This window comes from Hydra viridissima, unplaced genomic scaffold (assembly GCF_058129835.1).
Source record: "Hydra viridissima isolate aposymbiotic clone 2 unplaced genomic scaffold, HvirCarnegie_v1 scaffold_5, whole genome shotgun sequence".
NCBI lineage: Eukaryota > Metazoa > Cnidaria > Hydrozoa > Anthoathecata > Hydridae > Hydra > Hydra viridissima.
The window spans coordinates 18,619,776-18,632,350 of NW_028324304.1; the positions used below are offsets into that span (position 1 = coordinate 18,619,776).

The 12,575-nt window shown below is 28.5% G+C and overlaps 1 long non-coding RNA gene across 2 annotated transcripts; it reads left to right on the forward strand.

Moving 5' to 3' along the window:
• Window positions 1-911: 911 nt before the first annotated feature.
• On the forward strand, window positions 912-9,153 carry LOC149889141 (uncharacterized). Of its 2 annotated transcripts, none has more exons than XR_016452895.1 (2): window positions 912-1,373; window positions 6,349-9,153. It is a non-coding gene; the product is annotated as an uncharacterized LOC149889141 (long non-coding RNA). The 2 variants fall into 2 exon arrangements; XR_016452896.1 differs by having other exon boundaries at window positions 912-1,365.
• The last annotated feature ends 3,422 nt before the right edge of the window (window positions 9,154-12,575 follow it).

The window sequence follows — 12,575 nt, forward strand, 5'->3', positions numbered from 1 at the left end:
TTTTTGTTATGAATATATTGTCCTTATTTTGGAGTTTTGTAACCCAGAACTAAGACTTTACGTGTATTTATCCTACAATTACCGACGTAATTAGACTGTTAGACTAGACCCAAAAAAAATTAAATAAAAGGCGTAAAAAGAACTTACCGAAATATCAGTGATTCAAAAGCGCAATCTATGATTTAATTATGATACCAAATTTTGCATAATTATTCAGCATATATGACATATGAGTCATTCTTTTTATAACAAGAACAAAGAGTTTTAGCATAAAATTTAAATTTATTACCTCACCTCTTCAATTATAGAAGATCAAAATTGGCTTTGCTTAGTTTCAATGGAACGGCTTTTTAATTACATGTTGCAACCGTTTGTCGTACAAATCTTTTTCATTTTTATTTTCCTTCCTATCTATTGCAGTAATATATAAAGAAGCAGTAACATATAAAGCATATTAAAAAAATGGTAAAGACAATTGACTTACTTAAAAAATTTAATAATAATTTTTTTGAAAAAAAAAATTTCAACTTTAAAGTTAAAAGGAAACATTTTTCATAAAAAGACGTTTCGTTGCGTCCGGTAAACTTCCGGTAAACTTCCATTTTTTCAAAAGCAAACCATTAGTTACAAATTTTTTTCTTTTAAAAGATTGGATTTTCATGTAAATATGCATCATCTGAAAATCATTTAATGGTTTCAATTCCTATTTTATACTCATTCAAAAAATAATTGACGTAAAATTATACTTCATTATGTCCTGCGTTACTTAAGGGACTCAAAATCACAATAAGTTAAATCTTTTGTTTTGGTTTGAATACATCAGGCAAATTATCAAGCCTACGCAATCTCATTTTATAAAAATTAATTAAAAGAAATCTTTCATTGATATGAAAATTATAAATCAAAGGAGTTGAATTTACAAGGTAGATATAATTGTAACTTACAGGACAGCGTATCAACAACCGTTACAAATAGGTTTCTTAATATGAAGCGTTGAAGAACTGTCTTTAGAACTTCTCAACACAATCAATATATTAGAAACGCGTATATGTTTAAACGCATATATTTTAATTATAAAATCTCCGTATATTATTTTTTATAACCATATTAGATATATATGTCACGAATTTATCACAAAATTTACTGTATACAATGATTATTATGAGCATCAAGGAAGATAATTTGTTATCCATAATTTGTTTCGTAGTAATCAAGTTTAAGGGAAAAAGTAAAAGAATCTATTGTAGAACCAGAGCGTGGTTTTGAAAACGATAGCGAATTATTGGGTATTAACAGGAATTCTAGTGTAGTTTTATATGAAACTGATTTCAACATTGAAGAAAAACTCGTAAAACAAAAGAAACGGTGAGCTTGTAAGTATTACAATAGATATAGAAATTCTCAGCAAAAAAAAAAAAATTGACCTTTAAGTATAACTCTTATTTGCTTAACTGTAAAGATGTAATTTAAAATCATTGACTGTGTAATAATTTAAAAGTTGCGTACAGAAAACGAGTATATTCGTCGTACGAAAATCTCCTTGCGTAAGGACGACGAGTATACTCGCTTTAATTGCTATTATTTTTTTGTTCTGAAGGTTTTTTTTCTCTAAAACTGCTTTTAAATCTTCAAACAAACATACACCAGTTAAGTTTTCAACTGAAAACATATATTTGTCAATATTTCACTTAATCTTAGATTTTTAATAAAAAGGATACTTTTTACGGTTTTTAGGGCAAAGATGTAATAAATATAAACGTTTAAAACATATTTTCAATCACTTCTTCATGGAAAAAACTACAGCTTTAAAGATTAAATTTTTATATAAATATTACATATCATCAACATCGCTCGAATCCATCTGCAAAACCTCGAGGATTGAAAAATGATCCTTTTACTTTTGATAGTCGATGTTTTTATCTGGTACAAAATAGAAGAGACCCAAGCTGCTCCAACAACAGAATATGTAATAACAAAGAGGTCTCTGGAGAGCAAGCACCAATAAACTAACCATTATCAATAACTAAACTTTTAATGAAAACCCATTTGTAATAATTAAATTGTAAATATCACTTTTAATACTCTCCTTTACAATTTTAACAATTAAATTTTTAAATTCCATTTTTACCCCATCGATGCATCATCCATTTATTCTAAGTTTTAGGCAGTTCAATCTAAAGTAGCGATCAACATAAAGAGCTGGTAGGTCAGAACAGAATCCGCATGCAAATCTTATTCTCTTATTACTGGATCTTAAATACGATACTTACATTTTTTGTAAATTTTTTTTTTTTCAACTTTGCAGAATTGTCAATAGTTAATCAAAACTTGCCGAAGGTCTTCTTGCCAATGGCTTTACTTTTCGTTCTCCGATTAAATTTTTTACAACACTTTCTTGAAATTCAGCAAAATGGCGAAGTCCTTCATTACTTGAATGTTTTGAATTAAGGTAAAAAGAATTACAAAATGTGAGTTCCTGCTTTTTGTACCACCTTAAAATATTTCGGAGGCATGAGTGTATTTCACATTACTTCCGGGATGTGAGTTCCTGCTTTTTGTACCACCTTAAAATATTTCGGAGGCATGAGTGTATTTCACATCACTTCCGGGATGTGAATTCCTGCTTTTTGTATCACCTTAAAATATTTCGGAGACATGATAGTACTTTAAACTTATGAAGCCTTATTTGCATGAGTATTCAAATAAGGCTTCATAAGTTTAAAGTACTATCCATCATAAGTACAGAGTTCGTAGAACTTTATTCCATACTTGTGATGTTTATTCTTAATGTACTGACGAAATACTAAGCGTCCACACTAAAGCATAATTGACTCGTCAATTCAAAGTTTTTTACCAGGTGTTACCAGTTTGAGCATCACTTCGTTCAAATGATTCATAATCATTAGCAATTTGCTCAGTCTATCATTCGCAAATTTAGGCTTTTCACCGAAGTTGAAAAAACGTAATATTGGGTCAAACCGTTCTCTGATTAACGGAGAGGAGATATGTTTTTTTTTGTACAGAATGTCTTTACTCCAATTCTTTTTATAGATGGCAGAGAAATTAAACCCATACTGAAATAGATTCCAATAAATCTTCTTATATCATCAAGATTGAAATCTTTCCAATGTCTCCATAAAGAACTGTGTGGCAATGGTCAAAATTTATTAATAATTCTGTCACCATATTCATTTTCTTTCTCTTTATTCAATAAGTCATCTTCAGTAACAAATAAAGAAAAATATTTGAAATGCGTCCTCAGGAACAGCCATATTCAATCCAGATGATTCGTCGAAAATAAAATTTTTGATATTTAGTAGATCATCTTTCAAATTGTTATTTTCAAAATCTTCACTTATTGCACCGTTATCTGAAGAAACAGAGTCGAGTCGTTTAATGGTAAACTCCTAAAACCTTCTCGAATTTGGATTTCATCTCTTTTTCGGGTATTTCAAGTGTTTCTACCTCTTGTACGAGCGCATCCTCTTGATTGAGAATCAAGATTAGAAACAGTGGTTACAGAAATTGTCCTTCCACAAAAATCTTGATCTTGGTCAGAGTCTCATTCAGAATAAGATAAATTTGTATCATCACTAAAATCATCAGTATCTAAAGAATCACATGATTTTTTCTCTCCTAATTCACCATTCATTATCAATTAGAAAGCCTCTTTTCCTGTATATCTGTAAGCCATTATCTCTGTATAACAAAAAGGGAGATGAAAAAAATACTAATTTAAAGCTTTAAAACTATATCAAATATAATTCTAATAAAAAAACAATAAAAAGTTCCGAAAATAAACGTTACCAAATGCAAACAGCAATGACATGACTCAAAAGAAATATTTTTTTGAAAATTCATAATTTACACAGCATTAACTTCAATCTTATTATTTAGAACACGAATAAAGCAATTCAATTGGGTTCTTTTTCTTACGACTATACTCGTTTTTCATACTCTTTATGAAAACAATCAAGGACACTACGTAAAACGAGAATATTTATCAGGAGAATATTTGTTTACGCAGTGCGCATGAAATCTTTTACTTTTGACTAGTATACTTGTTATTAATGGACACTCAAATTAATATTAAAAATGCAATCTTAAAAGCCTGAATAAAGTTCAAAAAATGTAGTTTGTGTTTCCATAGTGTAGATTTCCCGCCGCATTAGCAACAACCACTGAATATCGCTCCATATTAAATTTTTTTTTTTGCTTTTAATATATTTAGAAATTTTATATAATTGCTATGACATGTCTGAATTAAATGACATCAATCTTTTGAGCGAAAATTGAAAATCAAAACAACATAAAAACCGTAAACCAGCAGAAATGGTAAATCCTACCCTTTATTGTAACATAAAAACGTAAGATAAGACAATCACCACATTTACAAAGCAGTAATTTTTTTATATTTTTTGAACTTTACACAGACAGAACTTGTTTTAAACGCGTTACATGTGTTTTTTTAGTGTTTCCGACGTGATTGTTTCACACGTTTTACAATACCAATCAGCACAAGCTTTAAAAGGATCGTTCAAAAAGGATTGTTCAAAAGGGACACTTTTTAATGTAAAATCATAAAAATGTCAAAGCATTCTTTTTTAGAAACCTGACATTTTCCTTTTAACGGGGTAATGAGCTGTGGAAATATTTTTTAGATTTCTTGATTTCTGGAACATCTCCTTTAAGTTTCGTTCACTGCTTCTTTCATGAATGCAGTAAGCAAAAGAAAAGAAAATTATTATTTTGAAGTTTGAAAGGTCATTATTTGAAGCTGCGTGATAACAGCCTTTCTGGTTATAACCTGATTAGAAGCAGTTCTTTAATGGCATATCTTTAGTCATTCATCGGTTTTTGAATCAATTTATCAAAATTTGCAAATGATGTTTCTTTATCATAAATAGTAAAATAACTAGCAATTGCTTAATAGTATTTTGTAAAACCATGTCAGAGAAGTAAAAATACTTGCTTGGAGTTGGTTCTAGTGAATAATGCACGTAATTTTATTTGCACCTCATTTAAAAAAAAACATCTCTTTGTTTCTGCTCCATCTATATGAATTTCCACCTCATTTTGAGAAAAGCATTTCTTATTTTCTGCTTCATCCATTTATAATACTGCTTTTCCACTTTTTTTGTACTATTTTCGTCAGACTATTAAACCGTGGTAATATTGTATTCCAATGAAAATCAGAGATAAAAGTTAGGCAACAATAAACACATATGATTTTATAAGTAAGCCACTAAAGTTCTTGGAGCTACATGCTTCATCCATCTACCTTAACTATCACTATCACATTGCAATGGATACATATTTTAAAACAACATTTCTTCATGCTGATACTAAATAAAGCAACATCAATCAAACCAACATGAATCAAAACTGCAACTAAAAAGCCTTTTGTGCAAGAACAGCAATTTTATTATAAATGCACTTACAAAAGTTTTGCACATGCAAAGATGGTGGTATGTGATGGTCGTAAATTTGGAAATTTATTTCTCCTAATATTGATATTTTTGTTTACTGCAATAAACAGTAGTTTTAGCCGATAACTTTTATCTAGGCCTAAAATAAATAAAATGGATTATAAAGCTCCATTAAGTTTTTAATTTTAACTTCCATAAATTTTTCTATCTATTAAAAAATTGTTTTACAAATAGTTGATTATGTTTTGAATTGTATGTAGAAAACTTGTTTTTTTGTAATTGCTTAATCTTGTTTTTTGTTTGAAAAGTTCGGACCCACATGGATAACAATGTCATTAAAGAATATATATATATATATTTAAGTTTATTTATAGTTAAATTTGGAAAAACAAAATACCATGCCTTACAACCCCAAACCGTAACATATTATCTAATCATATTTAGATGTTTTTTTCATGCAACTCGATAAGAAAACTTTTCCCCTTATCAGCCTAATTCTTTGTGCTTCTTTCCCATTTTTTTAACTTAAGTTTGAAGCCAATAGGCCTAAGAAATCTTTTCCAAATAGTGGCAGTAAAAATGTGAAAGATATATAAATAATCAAGACCAGCATTAAATGTTACCCTCCTCAAATATTTACTAGTTTGAGCAAATAATAAGTTAGAGACTTGGAGAAGAAATACATGATTCTCGGAATAGAAGATTATCTCATAAAGATTATCAACATAATTATCATCTCGCAAAGATTATTAACTTGATTATAATCATTTCATTGGTGTTGATACGAGAACATTTCTATTAATATTGAAATAACAGTTAAATTTTTTTTTTTTGTGACTGTTTTCTTTTCTATTAATTGGACATGTTTTATTTATGAGCAATAGAATTATGTTGTGTAAAGTGTCTTTTGCCAATTTAGAGCATGTTTGAAGCAATATATGCTGCATCCTTGACTTTTTCGACAATTGGAGTTGTTTTAAATGGTATTGGATTGTTTCTTTTGTTAAACTGTAGGAATTCGGGAATTGACATAACGCAATTGTATATACTCATAAACCTGTGCTTCATAGACCTCAGCTTAAGCATTTTGGATGCAATAACTACAACGCTTATTATTTTAAAAGTTTCTATGAAAATTCCATTGCAATTATATTGTATAGGTGTTGTTAATACTGCATATTATTTTGCAACATTTTGGTTGGTTATTGACAGGTATTTGCATATCAAGCTGAACATAAGATACGTCATCTACTGGTCTAAAAAGAAAACAATTTTTGCAACAATCTTTTTATGGATGATAAGTGCTTTGACTGGAAGTTTATTTGGAATTTATCTGACGAAACAGCTTTTCCTCATTTATGCTTTTCTTGACACAATTATTATTTTATTTTCCAGTTACGTGTACACCTACGCTTTAATTTTGCTCAAAAAGCAAAGAGCTACCGTTCGCTCCAATCAAAGCGACAAAAGTATATTTAAGGGGTTGGGATTAACTTTTATCATAATAGCAGCGTTTACTGTGTTGGTTGCAATACCTGACACAGTATTTGCAGTTGCAGCTATTACTAGAAACATTAAATACTTAGAAAATATATTCTGGTACAAGTTTCTAGTGTACCCATTATCGTTCTGGACAGATGCTTTAATCTACATTATTTTATCCCCCAATTTCAGATACATACTGCAAATATGTTCTCGGAAATAAAAATGTCACTATAGAGAGAAGTAAAATGTACTATATAAAACTATGAATTATGCTATCGACTTAAAACTTTTCATAGCCATAAAGTAATATTTGTTATACAATTCGAAGATTTGTCTGATTAGTTTCCATGCGTATATATTATAATTAAATAGAAAAAAGTTTTGAACTTTTTGTCTGAGAGAGACAACAAAACTACTAAAATAAATAATGAAGATGTAATGAAACAATGACATTTCATTTAACAATCTATTGAATCAAGAATACGCATCATGCTGTATTTACCTTTTATATCTCATTATGGTTCCTTGGCGAACTGGGCTTTGAGGGATTTAACAGTCGATGATGTTAATTAAACAGGTTTAGGCAGGAGGTGTTGTAATTACAATAATCAAAATTACTTTGCAACGAGTTATCAACAATGATCACAAGCTCTATGCAACGAGTTTTCAATAATAATCACAATCACTATGCAACGAGTTAGAATTTTTCAAAAAAACGTTATCGATTGAGAATGTCGCGCAATAGTCAAAGCAACTCTTCAGAAACCAAAAAACATTTAAGAAAAAAAAAAACTCCTTTGATAAAAAAAATAACGTTATTTGGTGATAGAAGTTACTTCAGAATTATATTCAATTGATATAACTACACCATAGGAGTAACAGTTTTTAAGAATGATGCTTTTGATGTAAATATTAAGTTTGATGAAATGTTTTTCTGTAACTCACATTAGCATTTGCACTCATAAAATCACATGAAAATTAAACAAACTCATTTGTGAGAATAATTAATTAAAATTTAAATATTGAGAATAGCACCACCAAATCCGGGATAAAGTCGAATACGAAAATTATTTGATCACCCATCCCAAATGGTTGGACCCAATGAAAGAAAAACCTTATTAATCACCGGAAAAAATGAAATGATAACAATAAACGTAGAACAAAAAAAAGTTACAAGAAGGAACAGAGCTTCAAACCAAACAGACCTATAGTGAGAGCAATAAAGGATTATGATTTAATGAAAGCTCAAGAAATAACACAGCAATTTGAACAAAAAGTTAAAAAAAGATTTAAAGAAGAAAAGTACAATGAAAATTCCCGAAGCTATTATCACCATTAATACCTTCACCCGAGTTCTTGCGAAAAGAGCAATAATAATTGTTGCAATAATAATCACTTGTACAGACGGGTTTCGTACGGTGTATATCGCTACCTCCCGACAACAATTGCTTTTTTATGCGCAAAGTTTAAAACCGCATCAGTTTTAATTAATTCGCATCAGTTTGTGTTATTTTTTAAAGCTTTACTGCTTGTATCAGTTTCAAATAGTGCTAAGTATTTATGCAAAATAGGTTTTTTCATACTTTGTGGAATTGATTTATTTAAAATTAAGAGTTTCGTGATTTAAAAATTTAATTTCTTAATTATTTGATATCGCAATACAAATAAAGAGGATTAAAGAAACTAAGGTGAATAGTTATTTTTGAATTTGTAATTTTGAATATTTGCAATAAAAGTTTGACAATAATTCTGTTTTAGTTTTCTACTTAATGATTAAAACATTAACTGAATTTTTTTAGGGTAAGCTGTTTTTAATTTATCTAAATGAGTTAGGTAGTCAATAGCTTGTGGTGCCGACATATTAAGAAATCTTTCTATCTTTAAATTACAACAAAATTTTTTTAGATATTGGGGAAAATTTTATAACTCATTTACATCTTTTTAATCATTTCCTTTTTACAATTAACTTTCTTTTTTTTTATTATTATCATTACTGCTGTAAATTATCAACAAAAACATAAATGAATTAAGAGATGAAAAGTTTGGAATAATCTGGCATTCCTAGTAAAAATTTGAGGTTTTTATTATTTTTATAGCAATAGTAGTTTATGATGCACATGCAAAATCATTTATTAAACTTACGAGAACACACAGTACATATAATTGTTGTGAGTTTTGCACTTAAAAAGCTCATTTGTGAACTAACGACTGTTTTCTATCAATACTATTCAGTCCATGACAGTTTAGTTTTTCTTACACAACTCAGTTACTGAATGGTCAGTGGTTTTTTCTTTACATTACATGCACCTTATCTGTTTATGGGTTGTACGACAGCTAATTAACTTGTAGATAGGTAATATATCGTTATCAAATAAATTATATAAAAACTGCAATTTAAAAAAAGTTGATAATTAAGCGACATTATGTTACGAAAACTACTTTCATTATTAGAACTTAAAGTTACCTAGGTCAGTTTAAAAATTAGTTCGAAAGCCTCAATCATCTTTTTTCCAAATAACTTAAAGAATGTTTGAAAGTCATGATGTTACTTCCTTAAATTGATATGAATCATTATTACAGCAATAATCAGAGCAATAAATATTCCCAAGTACTATAATTGTGATATTTTGAAATAGTAAATTAAACTGCAATATTATACTGTTCCCCGTACTTGTATTAAGCCTTATCCTCATGACGCAAGAAAATCCTTTGGGTTTTTGAAAGAGTATACCTTCTAGTTTACAAAGCATTAAACCTTGAAATCAGGCATTAAAGTATGCCAGAGAAATTTGCATTTATAATTTCATTAAAAAATATAATTTTTTTATGACCCAAATGACAACTTAGTTTTGTTTTTTTTCAGCATATTTTTTGATTCATTTTCTGAAAGTATATCAAAGGGATTATTTATTAATTTTTTAACAAAGATATCTTAACATCTTATATAACAGGTATTTGATAAACAATTTCAAAGATAAATTCTTTTTAGTTTTAAAGGATTAGAAACATCACATTTTGAGAGGCTGGTAGCGATAAATTTTCTGTTAAAATTCATTATTTACTAACAAAAAAAATTGTAAGTAATTGGCATATGAGCAATTTAAGTGGATGTTTAATATTTATTTAGAATTGAAGTCTGCCAAATAGTGTTTTAGTCTTGTTCTGAAATTGGAAAAAAACTGGAAGGTAAACCGTGTTTTCAAAATATTTTGCGGCTCTGATATCTTTTCCGGCAGTGACGTTCATTGTAAGCTTTTTTGATGGATCCAATCGTTTTTTTTTATTGATCCAATTGTTCTGACACTTTCGAACTAGTATTTTCAAAAATTTAGTACTTTTATCTGAATCACACATCATAGATAAGATTTCAAAATCATCAAGTATTCTTTGGTTAATTTTTGTAATTTTTCACGAAAATATATTTCAAACAGTTTTTTTTGCCATTAAAGTTATTTAAAGTTGATGTCGGATTAAACATTTTGTTGTTAGACAAATCAGTATTGACTTGAACTTGTACCAGATATTTTGCTGTAATGGTTGAACTTATTCTGCCACTTTCAGCTGTTTTGATTCTAACAAGAACTGCTGTTTCAGCTGTTTTTGATGATTTTAACAGAAACAAAAACAAGAGATAATCAAAAATAACAAAAATTAAAGACACTTTAAGGTGATAACTGCTGTTCGCTAAAAAATTACATGTGTACCTTTTTGGAATAGAAAATAACTCCCAACAGAAGCTTGACGGAGATAAGTTGAACCATTTTAAAACAGATAAAACACACAGCTTTTCAGTTTTCTTCATGGCTTCTTCTTAGACGCATTTTGATCAATAATCCTTTGTTCAAAACTCATAGCTACATACATTAAATGTAACGTTCTCTTATTAAGTAATTAATCCATTAAAATTGCTGTCAGATTAGTAAGATATTTTCTCTAATTCTTAAATACAAATTATAACATAATCAGATTGAATCTCCAGCAAAATGAATTTCTAACAAAATGTACAATTTAAGCATTACATGCTGAAAAAATGCATAGCTGAGTTGTTATTTGTGCCATTATAATCATCTCACTTTTGGTGAAATTTAAAATGCAAGTTTCTCTGGCACACTTTAACACCTGATTTCAAGGTTTACAAAGATTTTCCTTGGTCATGAGGTTAGGGCTAAATACTTTTCACGAGAACAGTGATTAGCAAGTTCACTATTTCGTTTCAGACCGTCCATCCGTTATTATGGAAAACGAAACATTTGAGAACAGTTCTTAACTAAGCAGCTGCGAAGAAAGAAAATTCTAACCTAAAATTCATTTAAAGGAAGAGGATTAAGTGACTTTATCTTTTAAACTTCGAGGAATACGCAAACAAAATGGTTGAATTTTTCGCTGTATTGAAAGCACCAATATCAAAATAAGCATTGATAAGAGCTGGAGAGATTCTTAAACTTCAGTAATCAACCTATTCCAAGAAAGTTGAGTTTCAGGGCGTGCTTTTCTTCTTTCAAAAAATCTTTTAATGGTTTAATAAATTTAATATCACTTGAGTTTATCCCTTTAAATGTGAAAATGATGGAAGAGGAAATTATTCTAGAATATAAGTTTACTAGTTTTAATGAATGAAATATTTTTTTATTTTTTATTTTGCAACTACCAACTCTTTTCTTGTAAAAGTTAACTAGTGATTTATATAAAAGTTTAGCTAGTGATTTATATAAAAGAACTCTTGTTGCTAGGGCGTAAAATCTTAGCGCCCGATTTATAACTGATTCAAAAGATCAAATTTACATAATTTTACATAATTATGCAGCATAAATAAAATATTAATCATTCCTTTTTAATCCAGAAATTTTTTTTGTTTTGAAAACAACAATTTTAGCTTGAAACTTAAACTTACTGCTCTACTCGTTTAATTTCATTGGAAATGCTTTTTGTTTCTGTTCTATGAATTTTGTGACCGTATGTAGGATATTTTCCTTCTTTCAAGATATGTAAAGTATATAAAGTAAGAAAACAGAAGGTAAGGATAACTGACAAAATCAAAATTTTTTTACGCATACTTTTTCAAAAAGAAAAATTCCGTCTTTCAAATTAAAAAGAAATACTTTCGATAAATTGGTGATTCAAACCTTTTGGTGAAATATTTTTTCTTTTAAAAGATTAGATGTCCATATTTAATATAAAATATATCAAAATCATTTAATTGTTTCAATTCATATTTTAATTTTTTTTTCATAGATTAGGGCGCTACTTAAGTTAAACATTTCGTTTTCATTTGAATACTTCAAGCAATTTATCTAATCCATCTCATTTTATATGAAATTAATCAAAAGGAAGTTTTTATTCTGTATAAGAATAATAAATCAAATAAGTTGGCGTTACTTACGGGACACAAATACACATAACTTATTCGGGACGACGCTTATCAACAATTATAGCAAAAAGATAAACATTTAATCCAGACAACTTCTCCACGAAATGAATACATAACAAGCACACATGTCTTCAGACATATATTTCGAAAAATAACATCTTTGTATATATCACCTATTAATGCATTTGATATATATTGTAAATATTTATGACAAAATTGTGTGTATTTAATTCTCATCATAAGCTTCAAGAAAAACAATGTCACTTATTATCTGTTTTGTAAGAGATAAGTTC